This window comes from Micromys minutus (assembly GCF_963924665.1).
Source record: "Micromys minutus genome assembly, chromosome: 24".
NCBI lineage: Eukaryota > Metazoa > Chordata > Mammalia > Rodentia > Muridae > Micromys > Micromys minutus.
The window spans coordinates 17741158-17753110 of record NC_137959.1 but is presented as its reverse complement, the minus strand read 5'-3'; the positions used below and the strand labels follow the sequence as shown (position 1 = coordinate 17753110).

Here is an 11953-nt window from a genome sequence, read left to right as displayed (position 1 = left end):
ATCTCATGTTTACTCAGCACTCCAGCACTTGGGGTATAGTTCAGTGGGAGAGACAAGATGGCTGGGGCTTGCCAGACATCTGATCTTAGCTCCGGGTTCAGCGAGAGACCCTGTTTCAAGAGAATAAGGCAGAGATTGGTATACTGGGATGCTTAGTATCCTCTTATGACCTCCACACATGCAAACTACATAGGTGCTTATAACCCTCACATGTAAACACACACACACACACACACACACACACACACACACACACACCACAAACATTATAAGACTACCCGAGGTGTGACATGCAGCCAGGCTCTTTGCACTTTAGGCAAGAGGGATGTGTTGGTAGACAGACCCGCTGTTCTCTCCCTATTCTGAAGATTCTGAGGAGGAGGGGGCTGGAAAGAAGGTGCTCTCAGCTTGTATCTTGCCAGCAGGCTCCTGAGCCAAGTACCTACTTCCTCAGAGAGGTTGGGGAGAGTGAGAAAGAAGCGTATCTTATTGTCCTGGGCATACCTTGGATAGTTCTAAGGTGTTGTTGGACTTCATGTGTTTCTGTACGTATTTGATCCATTGCAGTTACACCCCAGGGGACCTCTACTTCCAGTTTGTGAATAATCTACCAGGTCCGATTTCCTAACCTCCCACTCCTTAGCTGAGTGTCTTCAACCTGACGTCAGCCTTGACATTTCTATTCAGCTTTGACTCCAAGTTCCCTGGCCTAGGTGTCCGTTTGTAAGGACATCCCACTGTGCTGTCACACTTGTAACAGCCTTTGCGTTACTATGCTGACCTGGAAGTGGGAAGCCAATGGAAGCACAAAGCTGAGCAGTTATGAAGAAGGGAATCTGGATACTGTTATGGTACCCCAAGATGCAGCCATGCCTGAATCCAGGACTTCCTGATTACCAGCTGGTAAACTGCTCTCTTTCTTTTTTTTCTATTCTACTTTCCCCCCTTTCTCTCTTCTTCTTTTTCTTCGTCTTAAGCAAAAATTTGATCTGAGTTTTGTGTCTAGTGTTGTAGCAGGTGCAGGTCATGATTATGTGAATGCCTGTGTGAACCCCATGCGGAAGATAGAGGAGGAGGGTCCTTTTAAGGAGCCAGTGCCACGTAGAGTCTTGACTACTGAGTGTGTGCTCTGTGGTTTAGCAGCATTAACATCATTTAGGAACTTGTTAGACACCTCAGGCCTTTCCTCAGATTGCAGAATGAAAGTATTTATTGCCTTATTTTACAACAGAGATGGGGATGATTATGCACACATTCAGATCTAAGGAGCACTAGAGTGTAGTGTGATTATGTCCTCCAAAGATCAGTTCTCTGGAAGCTTGGTTCCTAGTGTGGTGGGTTAAGGCGGTGGGAGCCTTCACAGTAGGCCCAGGGAAAGGTGATGAGGTCATAAGGGTGCTGCCCAGGGAAGGGATTAATGTAGTTATTCCAGTAAGGACCCTGATTGTTCCTTCGAAAAAAGGTTCTTTTTAAAGAAGAGAACAATTCTGACTCCCAAATCTGTTTGGCTTCCTGGGTCATCATGTGATTGTTTTGTAAAAGTTCTGCCCTTTGTGCTGCACTCACAAATCGCCATTAATTACTGAACCAATAGGGTTTCTGTATCTTGGACATTCAGCCTCCAAACTAACTATAGGATACAAAACCCCCTTTTTGTTATAAAGTACCCAGCCTTGGGGATTTTTGTGCTAGTGTAGAAAATACAAGAATCATTTCTATGGAAGGCCAGAACAAATCTCCTTAGCTCCCTGGGCCTTTGTGACTGAGTATTTTTGTGGCCACCTGAAGTTTGGGATCAGGGATCAAGTAATGACGTTGGCAATGGAAAAATTTATTTTAAAACATCTTTAAGTCTCAGTTTTCTCTTCTGGAGATTGTAGGTAGTAACTGTAGATAATTGCTTGGGATTTAAGAAGAGCTCCTGGCAGTTCACTGGTAGAAAGTGCTTGGCACACTGCCAGACTTAGGCAGCGAGCGCTCAGAATATGCCAGGGATGTTTCCCCCTTCGGCTCTGCAATGATTGCATTATTTTCAACCCACCTGATAACTTTTGATAGGTCAAACGAGACAACAGATGGGGAAACATTTTTGGAATGTGTAAATTGATGAAAATGGAGTGTTTTTCCTAAATCTGAAGAGAAGATCATTCATAAAAGTGGTTTCACATGTATGGTTTAGTTGTTGGCTGGCTTTGGAAGGAGCCTTTGGACAGGAGAAGACCAGGGTAAAGGGGTAAGGGTGGGTCACCTTCAGAGGAGGGCACAGAGCTGTAGGGTTAAGTTGGGGAAAGGCCAGGTACCTCCCAGGAGAGACTGAATCATAGCATTTGGGCAGGGAGGTGAAACTAACCACAATGACACTCATGTGACACTGGCATGTCAGGACCCCTTTGTCCCATAGTTTCCTAGTCTGCTTCTGTGTTAAGAAGTGACTCACGGGCTGCAGACATTGATAAATGGGTATAGCCTACCACACAAGCTTGGGGACCTGAATTCTGATCCTTACCTTCAGTCTTCGTTAGGGTTTTATTACTGTGAAGGAACAATATGATCAAGGCAACTCTTATAAAAGAAAGCATTTAATTGGGGGTGGCTTACAGTTTCAGAGGTTCAGTTTATTAACATCATGGAGGGAAGTATGATAGCATGCAGGCCAACAAGGTGCTGGAGAAAGAGCATTGAAAGCTAACCTCCAAAGTGACTCATTTCCTCCAACAAGGCCACACCTACTCCAACAAGGCCACACCTCCTAATAGTGACACTCCCTATGGGCCAAACCTTCAAACACATGATTCTATGAGGTCATACTTAATCTAACAACCACAGCATTCATATAAAAAGCCAGGTGCAGTGGTTCGTACCTGTAATCCTAGCACTGGGGAGGTGGGAAAAGGAAGATCCCTGGGACTTGCTCCCAGTCAGTCTAGCCAATTGGTGAGCTCCAGGCTCAGTGTAAAAAATACTATTTTAAAAATTAAGGTAGAGAAGCAATTGAGTAAAGGGTGCTGCCACATGTACCCACATGTAAACCACACACACACACACACACACACACACACACACACACACACACACAAATACGGTGGGGGGGGGAGAGGAATATCTTGATGTATTATTGTACAGAGCTCAGAAGAATGCCAGCTTAGAGGCCTGACCTAAGCTAGTCTTAGTGTAGGGGGGAACAGGGTGTACTTAAAAGAAACCTGTATAGGACCAGAAGGAGGAGAAGCCTGTGTCCTGGGAGCAACCCAGCCTCTGTAGAGAAGCACTATCAAGCAGGAGGGCTGATGGTATAGCTGGGGCCTAGGATTGGTTCTGGGTGTGATTGGGAGTTAGGTCTCTGTGTGTTGGAGGTTGTCAGTGAGGCAGGAGTGGATAGGAAAGGCCTTCAGAGCACAGCCAAGGCTCTAGAATGAGAAGTGTGAGGAAGGACTGAAGGATGCACATGGGTCCTCTGCTCAGCCCTTGATGTTACTCTGGGACCCACCTCACTGGTGAGACGGAGCTTTTATTTTTTATTGCAGGGGCTTTTAGAGGACCAGCTTGAGGTTTAATAAGAAAGACAGAGACATCTGTTGGCTTGTTTGCCTCTAACTTAACTGGACTTCACCACTGCATCTCTCCACATAGCTAACTCAGCTCTACCTCCCTGTTCCTTCTGGTCTCCCTGCTGTCTGTCTGCTGGTCCTACTACTCTTGCTTCAGTGGCGGGGGTGGGGTGGGGGTTGGGGAGGCTGGGGGGGGTGAGGGGTGGGGGGTTATTATACAAAAAGCCACACTCATTACTCATCCAGTTGACAAGGGGGCAATGTGACCTTTCCCACTCATTCTGGGCAGGCGAGGAAGCCCAAGCATTTACATATCCTGCTTGTCCGGACTGCTGGCCCAGTAATTAACAATTGAGAACCGAAGGAGGAAGCAGGTTTATTTTTTATTTTTTCATATCCAGTAAATACAACATTTGTGGGTCATTTTAAAATCTCCTTCTCTTAGTTCAAGAAATTGCTTTATTTCTAACATCAGCAAACTATATACAACAATTACACATGAGAGCAATTATCAGGGTAAGAATCATATTCACCATATTCAGTCCAGTTATATTTGGCACCTTTGGAAAAACACTTCCCTATCTTCTAGAAGGTTCATGTCAAATGAGCGAGGGAAAGGAATCTGAAGCTTATATATCTTGACTCGTTTCCTTATCATCAGTTAAGCTTTCGTGTCCCCGAACCTTAAAACACCTTCTTAGACCCTAACTCTCTCTCTTACATCTTAAAACTTAAGCGTTCATATCTTTTCTGAGTCTGGTAATGAGGTAGACTGTAAGAGAGAGAAGCAGCTCTAACAGAGTGAGAATATCTTCCCACATGAGGATAACTGAGAAAGCATCTTATGCCTTGGTTGTTGCTGATAGGTTTATACAAGTATAATTGTCTTGTCTTCAACCCCATCAGAGAACTGAGGAGGATACATTTACCTGAGTAAACATTAAGTGAGGAACAAGCAGCTTCTGAATCTATAAAAAACAACAGAGACTTACTGGCTACCTGAACCTATGGTTCCTCAGTGGGGCATCCATCTTTGGCTGCCAGGCCCAGAATATCTGACAGGCTGTGTGTGTGTGTGTGTGTGTGTGTGTGTGTGTGTGTGTGAAGCAGGAACTAGAGTGAACTGTCCCACCTTATCTAGGCAAGGTAGAGCAATCGAGTGCCCAGTGTCCTGCTTGTCCACAGTTTGGACAGCATGCTGTTAGCAGTCAAGGTAAAGGGCAGTTTATAGCCCAATCGCCAGCTTTACTACATTTGAAGCAAGTTCCAGGTGGGGATTCTTCTGTGCCCATCATCTTTGGAGGAGATTCGGGGTGCTGCCAGGAGCTGATGTGTGTCTCTATCAGAAAAGCCTTGTTAAGAACATCTTAAGATGCATCTTTTAAAAATATTTAAAAACACATCTTAAAAAAAACTCCTAAATGCCATATTCTGTAGATCACTGAAGTATTTGAAGACCACCTATATGTCTAAAGTATATTTAAATAGATAAACTTGTCTATTTCTAGTGACTACTTTTTAATGTTAAAACATAGACAGGAGGCTAAGAAGGCTTACTCCTGCAATCAACCACATTAGTACCTACAATGACTACAAGTCTACAAGTATAGTTCTAAATGCATTGAAAGACTTGATTATTTATAGGTGACTGACTACTAACTTATATTTGCTAATTATCCCAACAGTTTACAATAGTAACCTTCATAACACTAGAATTTTGCACTATATTTTATAGTATGTTACACTCAAGTTATATGCACATATACCTTAAACAAAAATCAAAGTCATTTATACAGTATATTGCAGCAAATACAACCTTAAAATTCTATCATCATACAAAAATCCATTTTAACCTAAAATGTTTGAGACTTGTTGCTTTCTTAGTCTAAAAGGGGAGATGATAACCAACCCTTCTCTTCCCTTCAAGGAGATACAACAATCTACCATTTTTTCTCTTTGATTCCCCTCCCTGGTTACACTCCTAACACTAGATAGGAGAGAAAGAAGGATAGAGGGAGAGAGATCCCTTTTCTTTGTTTCTTTCCTGACCACAACCATTAACAACCCCAAGCACCTTCCCTAAGATGACAACAATCATTCACAACCCTCTGGATGACCAATACCACCTACCCCAGCTCTCTTGGGAATGAGGCTGTTGTGTTCTTTAGGTTGCTTCCTGCAGTCTGGGGACAACTGCAGGCTGGCCCAGGAGGAGCAGGTCTTGACCTGGACTCGAGCCTTATTGCCCCGCTTTCCTTGCCCAGACATAGTGAACAGTCCCAAGCCAACTGAGAACACAGGGTTACACGTTTTCACAGCCAGTAAATACAATATTTGTAGGTCATCTCATAAGTCTCTAATCAACCTGAGGCCTGAAATGAAGACAGCACTGAAGTGAGGCTGAGCCATGTCCACGTGCAACCTCAGTACAAGGAGGTCTTGCAATATGGTAGATACAATGAGCCAGACAGCAGACAGACCTGGGCTCCCGCACCTCGTTCTCTCCAGTTGCTTGCTGTTCATAAGGTTTCCGGATGATCTTTCCATCCTTTGAGATCACTTCCCCACTAAAAGCACATCCTTTAGTGTGAGGCTAAATCAGTTGTGAGCATGGGAAGCTCAGAGAGCAGGGTGTGGACAGAGTAAGAAGATGCTTTCAGAATCTGGTGGAATAGGGAGGTGTCTTAGTTGGGGTTTTTATTGCTGTGAAGAGACACTATGACCATGAAAATTCTTATAAAGGAAAACATTTTACTGGGGCTTGCTTATAGTTTCAGAGGTTTAGTTCATTCTCACCATGAAGGGAAATGTGGTGGTATGCAGGCAGACATAATGATAGGAAGAGGTGCTGAAAGTTCTGCATCCAGCAGGAAGAAGCTACCTCAGTGGATGTGGCTTGAGCTTGTGCCAAATCATGACCCTAACCCTCTAACAAAGTCACACCTACTCTGACAAAGCCACACTGCCTAACCATGCCACCCCCTAGGGGCCTATGGGGACCATTTTTGTTCAAAGCACCCCGAGGGATTAGAAGACAAAGGGGTTGGTAAATCCAGAAAAGTCTTCTTTGAGAAAGAGACATCCCAGGTATGGGAAAAGAGATAGATCCACAATTCTTAGGAAGTGAGTTCACTGTGGTTGAAATGGTAGCAGATCTAGCCACCAAGGCTATGAGGAAGCTTTTGGACAGGGTCATGACAGGGACTCTTTGCCTCTGGGCAACTCCCATCGTTCTTGGACTAGCATGTTTCTGGGCTGGCAAGACTGCCTGGTGCCATGCTGAGGAGGGGAGGCTGAAAGCAAGTGGGGTGATCAGGGCTCTTTGTGTCTGCTGGGCCATGTATCTCCCTGTGATGACAGTGCAAGGGTGATAACTGCTATGCTTTCCTACCTTCCAGTCTTTATAAGGCCCCACCTATCTGAGAACCATGCAACAGGAGGACTCTAGGACCTAGAGGTCTAGCTCATCCAAATTGAGAGGACAAATATCACAGTTCTGGAGCATTACTTCCCAAGGCAGAGAAAACTCAAGGAGGAGGAGGAAGATTGGGTACTCTGACATGTTTCACCTGAGATGCCTGCTGAAGATGACACCCTGAGATCCTGGGTCCTGCCACTCATGTCCCATGGGTTCCTCTCCCCTCAAGTGTGGGATTGGTCTGGGGACTTACTTTAAGAAACAGCAGAGGTGATGGAATGTCACTTTTAAGACCAGGTTATAAAAGGATTGAACTGTGGCTTCAGTCCTCGGGAGCCTTTCCTGCTGTATTAGTTTCATGCTCTGAGGCCAGACAGCTCCCCATTTGTTAGCTGACTCTTTAGGGGCTCACCTGACAAGAAACTGAGGTAGACCTGTGGCCTGTGGTGGATCTGAATGAGGATCTGAAATCTATAGTCTAAGGACCATCTAAGACCTGAACCTGCTAATTGTCATGTAGGCTAGTTTGGAAGCAAAATTTCCCTCTGTCTACATTCAGAAGAAATCACAGCTCAAGCCAACAGCTTGTCCCCAGTCTCAAAAAACAACTTGAGCTCAAGGGCTCCAAAATGAGGGCATTCAGATTCCAGACTCACAGAAAATGTAATACAATAAACAAGTACTGTTACAAACTACTACATATCAGAAGACATTTTCTGCAACAGATTAGTATTTATAGGGGTCTCTGTGACCACCAAGGATAGCAAAGTAACATTCCAGAGGAGGCAAGAAGATAGATAGTCTGTTTCAATACAACTAAGTGGCTGGCATTATTTTATGCTGATTTAAACATAATCTGGTGATAACGAACTCAATCCTGTATGCACCACAAAGCACAAAATAAGCTAACTAAAGATTGTATGCAATGACATCAAAATTCTTTGTAGGAACAAGGGGCCCCTTCCATAAAGGTGGGTTCTAGAGTTTGACAACACATGACACCTTCCACAATGATGGGTTCTGTAGATTAAAAAGATAAGCTTACAGCAAGGGTGTGTGTGTGTGGGGAATCTGATGCACTTTTGTACACAGATAACACATAACTCAGCCTTTTGGGCAGCACACAGGCTAAGCATTCCTCTGTGAACATAATGACCTCCTACAGACATAGATGTGTAATTGGGCACTGATGTCTGCCATATAAAGAAAAAAATGGGCAGTGCGGAGAGTTAGTGGGGACCAGGACATAGCTGGGGCAAATCTGATGGCAAAGTGCTCAAGTACAAGGCTTTCTAGTCCTGTTCGGGTTGGTTGATAGAGACAGTGTCTTTGTAATGGGTTAGTTGATAGAGACAGTTTCCTTGTAATGGGTTAGTCGATGGAGACAGTGTCTTTGTAATGGGTTAGTCGATGGAGACAGTGTCTTTGTAATGGGTTAGTTGAGGGAGACAGTGTCTTTGTAATGGGTTAGTTGATGGAGACAGTGTCTTTGTAATGGGTTAGTTGATGGAGACAGTGTCTTTGTAATGGGTTAGTTGATGGAGACAGTGTCTTTGTAATGGGTTAGTTGATGGAGACAGTGTCTTTGTAATGGGTTAGTTGATGGAGACATTTTCCTTGTAATGGGTTAGTTGATGGAGACAGTGTCTTTGTAATGGGTTAGTTGATGGAGACAGTGTCTTTGTAATGGGTTAGTTGATGGAGACATTTTCCTTATAATGGGTTAGTTGATGGAGACAGTGTCTTTGTAATGGGTTAGTTGATGGAGACAGTGTCTTTGTAATGGGTTAGTTGATGGAGACATTTTCCTTGTAATGGGTTAGTTGATGGAGACAGTGTCTTTGTACAGCCTGATTTAAAAAAATGTCCACCTTTAGCCATTCAACTGAGACTCCTCCCGGGTAGAGGTTGTCTAAGGAGGGAGAGGATGAATGGCTACACAAGCAGATATTTTGCTTTACGTTTTCAATAAATTGTTAACAGTTGGGCCTGGCGTACTATAGGAGAGCCTGGGAAGTCTTTCCATCAAAGTGAATGGAGACTCCCTGGTGATTTCAGTGCAGAGTAGCCAGCTGTCTGATGAGGTTATTTTGGGTCCATTTCCCAAGTCCACCCTCTCCCTCTCTTTTACTGTTCTTCTCACTCTCTCTTTCCCTGACCTGCCTCCTTTCTGGCTTCTCTCTTCCTCAACTTCTCTCCTTTCTCCTCAGATGCCTTTCCCATACCAACTCCTGTCCTCCCTTCCCCTTACCCCTTATCCCCTCCAGCCTCTTCCCTCCTCATGTCCTGCTCTTTTCTTCCCCTCTCCCTCCTCCCTCACCCTCCTTCCCTGGCTTATGATGAAAGGCCTTCTCAGCCTCCATACTGATGAATTATGCAAACCCTTCCAGCGGTGCTCCTGACATCCAATTAAGTCCTTGGCCAGGTTGATAACACAGACAGATTAAAATGTAATTCATTGGGCTTGACATTTAGGCCCCAGTGTGAGTGGCAGAAAAGAGAAACAACACCCTTGGGTACTTCGTTTGCATTTGGGGGGGGGGGGCTCTACCAGTGCTTGCTTAGTTAGCTAGTGCTGGCTTGGAGTAGTGAGTTTTCACACTGTGCTTGTGGTGAGTCAAGGGACTGGGGGAAGGCCCATGGTGGCCTTTCAGCTGAAGCAGGCCTTTTTGTTTTTTTTTTCTTTTTTGTTCCCTCCAGACTTTTAATTTGGAAATAATTTGAGATTTACACAAGAGTAGCAATCATAGCACAGCCAGTCCCCATATCCTCCCCTGAGCTTCTGCTGATGCTCACGTCTTATGTAACTACGGAACAGCGATCAAAGCAAAGAAATTAACATGGGCACAATCCCATTAGCTAAGCTACTGATGTGTTTTGGATTTCACCCAGTTTCTCACTAAGATCTTTTTTTTCCCCTCCTGCTCCAGGATCCAGGCCAGGACCTCACATTCCACAGTGGCCTTTTGTGATCTTGATTCCCCAGGGAGGACAGTTCCTCCCCAATCCCTAAGCCAGTGGCTCTCAGACATCATAATTGTGCCAGTGATTTCTCTTAAAGGGCACATCCATCCATAGACATTCTGCTTTGGGAAGGCTCTGCCTCAGGCTTGTCATCTTTACCCTTCACAAGCAGCCCACACAGAGATGTTGACCCTGCCCTGCCCCCAAGCACAGTTGGCTAGTCTCAGGGTTCTTAGTCTCTATGCCAACTCACTTGTCACCAGCACCAGGTGGGATCCTTCATCTTTTGACTCAGCCTTAGGATAAAGCTGTGCTCTTTGCATCAGCTATCCCTGGCCAGATCTGGAGGGAAGGGGCTTGGATTGCATGCATTTTCCCCTTTCCACTACTGAGGCGGTTCATAGTTGGCCTGAGCAAAATCCCCATGCAAATCTTACTTGGAGAGGCCAGCAACTGGGACCTCTGTGCCTAGACAGAAATCTCCATGTTGTTCTTTAATCCATAGAATAACCCTGCAAGGAGAGAAGGGGGTCTTCTCATTTTATAGAGTAGTTCTAGGAAAGATAATATAAGAGGTGTGGTTAAATTTCGACTTTAGGTAATGCCATACAGGAATATATTTATATTTTAATATTTTTATTAACACTGGAAGGTCAAATGTAGCTGAACCTCCTATTTTTGTCTTTAGTCTCAATTAAGTAATGGCCTGTGGTTGTAGAGATTGTAGATAGACCCCCAACTTGGATGTGGCAGCAATAGTTACCCTTGGGCTTGCCTGTCTAATAATGCCTTTCTATAACTAACAGGGTGTGAGGATCATATGTAGTTGTCCCTCATTGTGTCTCCAGGGTATGGTACAAGAGGGCAGCAGGGACTTAATAAATATTTGCTGCATAAATAAATGGTCTCATGCATGAGTACTTACACAGTATACATAAACATATAAATGAATGTCTATGAGCATGAATGTATATCTGAGTGTGTAGGGAATCACATGCATGTGTGTAATGTATGAATGGACACAGGCATTATACACACACATCACAGGTATGTGCAAATGAGTGGCCACAGACATGAGTGTGTAAGTGAGTAACTGGTATACGTATGAGCATATCAGTGGGTGACTGCAGACATGAAGGTACACATGAGCACTTAAAAGGGGGCTCCATGAACAAGTATATAGATGAGCACACGTGCTACACACATGCTCAGAAGGGCTGGCTTCTGTACTGACGGTGGTTAAACAGTTAAGCTGGTTAGGAACTAGAGGTCTGACCTGTCTCCAGAGACTGTACCCCACGAGAATGGGCTATGAGCCAGTTCCTCATCTTCTGCTTAGCACCTCTGCTTTCTCAGCTGTGAAATGGTGTCTCTGTAGTGCCTCTGGTTTATGATATTGCTCCCTTAACTCCACCCTCTTGAATAGGGTAATAATAGGGCTAAACGAAGCTTGATCCTGGCTCCTAAATATTTCTTCCCATTTCGCTATTTCTTCTCTCCTTTCTTCCTCCCAGCCCTCCTACGCCATGACAATGTTCTGAGCACCTCTTTTCGTGCTTGGCCTTTCTGCTTTGTTTATTTCCTTTTGCTTTTCATTGTTGTTGTTTTCCTTGAATGCCCCCTTCCACACTCTCAGATGGAACCATAAGCCTGGAGGAGCCGTACTGCGGTTCCTCTCAGACAAGGGAAGACGCTGGGAGGGCCTTGTATCTTTTAAAATAGACCTGTTGTCATCGTCGTCGTCGTCGGAATGTATTTTTAGCCCTATGAGAGATTGGCATGCTCTCTCTACCACCATCTGCCAAAGGCAGTTGCTAGGCAACTGACACTGACGACAGCAAGGGGAGGATCTGGGGACTCTAGTGGCTCAGTCCTTCTGCACTGTCTGGTTCTTACGTGACAACAGTCTGGCCCAAGAGAATAAACACTCCTAACCTGGGACAGTACAATTTAATTCAGTTCAAGGTTTCTGAGCTGAGCCCATAGGAGACTGCCCAGGAAACAAGGACAGTAGCAACTGATG

The 11953-nt window shown here is 44.7% G+C and overlaps 1 protein-coding gene across 1 annotated transcript in view; it reads left to right on the top strand.

The window, feature by feature from the left end:
* Positions 1–821: 821 nt before the first annotated feature.
* The window catches only part of CES5A (carboxylesterase 5A), a 66793-nt gene continuing 55661 nt past the window's right edge, over positions 822–11953 (top strand). The window contains exon 1 of the mRNA XM_080937065.1: positions 822–903. The gene's annotated coding sequence lies outside the window, so the exon portion shown is untranslated. The remainder of the gene's footprint in view (positions 904–11953) is intronic.